A 5507-nucleotide genomic window follows, 5' to 3' on the forward strand; every position below is an offset into this window, starting at 1 on the left:
CTCCTCGCACTGCTTGCCAACCAGGTCCCCAACTGGGTCCACAGAAGCCCTCTGAATATTGTGAGGCTTAGCTCGCCGCTTCATTGCCGCTTTTACCCCATTTCTCCCCAATGGTGATACGTGTGTTTACCAATCCGAGCATGCATTTCCACCAAGTCACAGTTTTTTTTTGGGGGGGGGCCTACGTTGGTGGGACCTGACCGACTGCCCCAATGTCTCCTAGGGGAGGGACCTGTTTGTTCCCGTAATAGCAGTCCTTCTGTCTCCATTGTGTCGTGTTTTTCCTGTAGGTCTTCCATTCGAGACATATCTTTTGTTCTTCTCACAGTTCCAGGCTCATCAGCTCGTTCTTTCAAGTGGAGATTTCTCATCTCTGGAGATCTGGATGTGATTCTGGTTTCTACCTATAGTTTTATGTATTGCAAAGGCTCCGCAGAAAGCCTCCTTCACCGGGTATGCTGTAGCCCCGTTTTAGGTATTCCAATCAGTTAAAGGCAGAAGACGGATTTACAAGCCTTCTATTGTAATGTTTCTGACTATTCCTTTCTCTCCCCCTCCAGTGTCTACTCTATATTATAATGCAAGGAAAACCAAGATTCAAAAAAACAGTCAAGCATCTTAACACGATTCCCCGCCCATTCCGACCATGGGTCAATCCCTGTACCTAAAATGTCATTTAATCTAGCCCCAAATGATAGGAAATGGCACTGTGAAAATTCAAGAGAAGAGAATTTGGAAAAAATGAAAGGCAAGTGCAAAGGCTTCAAGACAGGAATGAATCTGAGGTGTGAGAAAACAGAAAGTAGGTCAGTGTGACTCGAGCTTCATGGGATTGGATGAGTGGAAGGAATATAGTCAGAGAGAGAAGTAGCTGTCAGATAATGTAGGACCTGAGAGATCATGGGGAGACTTTGGGTTTTATTCTGCATGCAATGGAAAGTCATAGGAGGGTTTTTACTCATGAGAGTTACATCATCTTGACTTCTATTTTTAAAAGATCACTCTGGCTGACTACAGGAAAACAAGAATAAGAGCATGGGGGTCAGTTAGGAGGCTTTCTCTTTATTCCAGAGAAGAGATGATAGACTCTTGGACTAGGGTGTTGTTATTGTTGTTTAGTGCCATCGAGTTGGTTCTGACTCATAGCAACCCTATACAGGATTTCCAAGGAGCAGCTGGTAGGTTTGAACTGCTGACCTTTTAGTTTTCAGTCCAGTGCTGATCCTACAGCACCACACCAGGGTGGCAGAGGTAGAAAAATAAGTGAATTTGTTTGGTGTATACAACAGAGGCAAAGTCAACAAGATCGCTTATAGAACAGACTGGAAAGGAAGAGGAGACAAGGGTCACAGAAGAATCACAAATGACTCCTAGGTTTCTGGCCTTAGCAATGAAGTGGAAATGATACCTGTTTTGATTATCTAGTGCTGCTATAGCAGAAATACCACAAATGAGTGGTTTTAATGAACAGAGATTTGTTTTCTTTAGTTTAGGCAGCTCTAGGGGAAGACTTTTTCAGTTACTTGTGCAAGAAAATACTTGTTTAATTTTCTCCAACATTCTTAGTGTTCCTTGGAGATCTCCACTTGACATCTACTGTGAGACTGCTTTCTTCTGTGCCTAATCTTGTTGTTGTTAAGTGCCACTGAGTCAGTTTTGACTTATAGCAACCCTGTATAAGCTTTCCGGTGAGCAGCTAGTGGGTGTGAACTGCTCTAGGATAGAGTAGAACTGCCTTCTTAGGGTTTCCAAGGTTGTAAATCTTTATGGAAGTGGACTCCCCATCTTTCTCTCATGGAGTGCAGGGGGTTCAAATCATCCACCATTCCTTTAGCAGCTGAGCACTTTAACCACTGTATCACCATAACTCCTTTCCATAGGGATGTTGTTGTTGTTGTTGTTGTTGTTGTTAAGTGTCAGTGAGTTGGTTCCAACTGTATAAGGTTTCCAAGGAGTGGCTGGTGAGTTTGAATTGCCCATCTTGCAGTTCAAATTGACCATTCAGTCCAGTGCATTATCTTGTATTGCTGCACCAGGACTCCTCCATAGGGATGCTGTTGTTGTTGTTGTGCCATCAAGTCGGTTCCAACCCATAATGACCCTATATAGTGTTTCCAAGGAGCAACTGGTGAGCTTGAATTGCCAACCTTTGGTTCAAACTGACTTTGCAGTCTAGCGCATTAACCCACAGCATAACCTAGAGGTTAGCATTTGCAACATATATTTTGGTGGGACCCAATCCAATCCATAGCATTACCATTTACTGAGATGGAGAAGACACAACTACTGCTAAGATTATGGTTTAAAGAGAGTTAGAAAAGCTCAATAAAAGCAAGACATTGAGACACAGAGACAATGAGCAAAGGGAGGGGCTTTTCTCTCTCTTTTTCTCCTTGTTTGCTGCCCCAGGCATTTTCTCCTGATGTTAGAACTTGGTCTACTCTGTCCTTGTTCTTTCCCCCTTAGAGAATAGTGAAAATACAAAGAACACCAATAGGCACCTAGAAGAGTATCTAGGACGTAAATTCTATGAATCTTTTTCTTTCTTTCTTTCCCCTCGGTTCCTAGATAAAAGGTTTTCATTTGGATACACATTTCAGTTAAAAAATGAAAATATTCTCTCCATAAAATTCAGTGGTTTAATATTAACTTCCTATAAAGATTTACACCCTCGGAAACCCTGTACAGGGTCGCTATGAGTCGGTTCCGACTCCACGGCACATAACAACAACAACATATAGATTACAGCATATAATTTGTCTGGAATTAGATATGTAGTAAAACAGTTTTTCCTAAAGATCTGGTTCTACAAATCAAAGCTTTTGTAGTTGGTTCTCATCTTTTCATTGTCTGTGCTCCTTCTGCTCAAGGATATCCATGGTTTTACCTTTCATCTCTATACTCCTTTATGATCTGCACACTTAGAGAGCCCATTTTATTGTTGTTCAGTGCTGTCAAGTTGGTTCTGACTCACAGAGACCCTGTATAGGATTTCCAAGGAGCACCTGATGGGTTTGAACAGTCAACCTTGCAGTTCAAGCTGACCTTTCAGTCCAATGCTTTGTCCTACAGCGCCACACCAGGATTTCAAAAAAAAAAAAAGGCTCAGATCTTCCAGCTTTCTAAGTCTCAACATGGACTTCTTCCAAAACAGACAACTCAATTTTACTGGTAAATCTTTTAATTTTTAAATATAAATAACCGATCAACTTTCTTGTCTTATGTTTTATTCCCAACATTTTATCATGAAAAATTTCAAGCTTATAAAGAAAATTTGAAAGACTTCTACAGTGAACATTCCTTTAAACCCACCACTGAGATTAAAATTAAGATTTTACTGATCTTGATTTATCATATATATGCAAGGGGACTTCAAAATGTTCATTGCGTGGCGGGAAAGGCAATATAAAAAAAAAAGGGAGGTTGGTAGAAGAAAGATGAAGACAAGGAGGACACAGGGAGGGGTGCAAGATTTAAAGGCACAGGGAGGGGTGCAAGATTTAAAGGCAATAAAAGTAAATAATGTTAACTGATGGTACATGGATGGAATTATAATCATTTAAATGAAATGAAGTTCAATGTAAAACTGATGATCTGCTCTATAAACCTTCACACTCAATTCACAATAAAAAGCTAAAAACAAAACAAAAACCAGGCTGGACTTTGCTCAGTTTCTAAGAGCAGATGAGATCGGGTGCATAGGGTGGTATGGCTGTAGACAGAAAGGCCACTGCTACTGGACATCTCCACTCAAAGTGTCTCTCAAACACTGCAAACATTGAAAATTGAATATATCTCCCACATACCTTAAACTAGTCTGCCTTTTCCATTTTCTTCATTAGTGTGTAATGAAACTACTCATACAGTGGCCTAAGTCAACAATATGCAAGTCAACCTACAATCCTACCTTTCAGTCACAACCCTATTATCTATTTCACCTCCTTTTTTTTTTATTCATGCCCTTCTCTCTTCACACCTGGATTGCTGTGATAGCCTCTAGCATAATAGAAAGAGATAATAAAATAAAAAGAAAGTGAGAAATAAAGAGAGAAGCAATTCTGAAGAAACAAAATTCAGGGAGGATGAATCCATTTTATGTTCTCATAGAGATAAGAGAAGATAAGCAATCATGGAAACCAAGAGGTTACCTTTTAAAATGCAAGAGGTAAGCATTCAAAGGAAAAAAAAAAAAAAAACATAAAACAGGATAAACGAAAAATTTATAGTGGTTAAAATAAAAACTGATAGAATCTCACAGAAATTGGAATAAAAAGACGAAGGATATGGAATGGGGAATAAGAAAGGATTTTTAACTTTTTATTGTGACTTGAGTGAAGATTTACAGACAAGATCATCAGTTTTACATTCAACAAATCATACACTTTGCTTCATCTCAATGACTGCAATCCTCTCCATGCAACAACAGTGATCCAACTGCTTCCCCTTGGTTCCTATTTGTATTCCACCCACTTTCCTATCCCTTCTCAACTTTGTCTCAGGTAAACACTGCCCTTTTGATTTTGAATGACTGACCAACCTTACTAGTGTTGCTATCCCCACTATATCCCTATCTATTACTTGCTTGGAAATTGGGCCATAAAGGAAAGTTCTTTTCCAGACCTGAAAGGTAGTCGAGGGAGATAGCCTCAGGATCCTTCAGTTTCTTTTCTAAACAGTTAGTCTTGTATTTTTCTAAAATTATTTTAGGTTTGGTTACACATTTTCTCCCACTCTAATATGGTCCCATAGCAGTTAGTAGTGTAGCTGGGTACCATCTAGTTCTTCTGGTCTCAGAGTCATGGAGACTAATGTTCACAGAGAAGAAAGATTTTTAAAAACCAGACGACCAGTACAATTGGCCTGAAATATGAATAACTACTTCTAGAAAGTAGAAAAAATGAAAAGATTGTCGTTCGTTATTAGTAATATAGCTTAAGATAATTTTCTACAACTGAAGAACATGAGTTTCCAGATTGCAAGGACCCATACAGTGGCAAACTCTATGGTAAGAGTAACTAACAGTATGAGTATTAGTGCTTACTCTGTGCCAAGTCTGATTCTAAGTACTTATATTTAGACATTTACTTGTTTGTCACAACCATTAATATCCAATTTCTACACATGTGGAAATACAAGCAAAGAAACATTAGCTAACTTGTCCTAGATGTCACAGCTAGTACACAATGGAACTGGCATTCAATCTCAGATGGCCCATGCCACACAGCCCAGGTTCTAAACTATTGTATTACACTGAATGTGCATAGACTTACACTAAGTTTCATCATCAGAAGTTTAGGGTCTAGGAGAACATGCCCAAAGCTTCCAGAGACAAAAGGTAATTCTCAAGGACAGAGTCCAGAGTAAAAATAATTTCAACCTGCTTAATGATACTAAAAACTAAAAACAAATTAAGGTCTTCAAAACTTTTGAGGCATATTTCTTATAACCAATAATTCTATACCCAGATAATCTATCAATAAATTCTACAAGGAAAATAAAGACTTTTC

This window comes from Chrysochloris asiatica, unplaced genomic scaffold, assembly GCF_000296735.1.
Source record: "Chrysochloris asiatica unplaced genomic scaffold, ChrAsi1.0 scaffold00109, whole genome shotgun sequence".
Lineage (NCBI taxonomy): Eukaryota > Metazoa > Chordata > Mammalia > Afrosoricida > Chrysochloridae > Chrysochloris > Chrysochloris asiatica.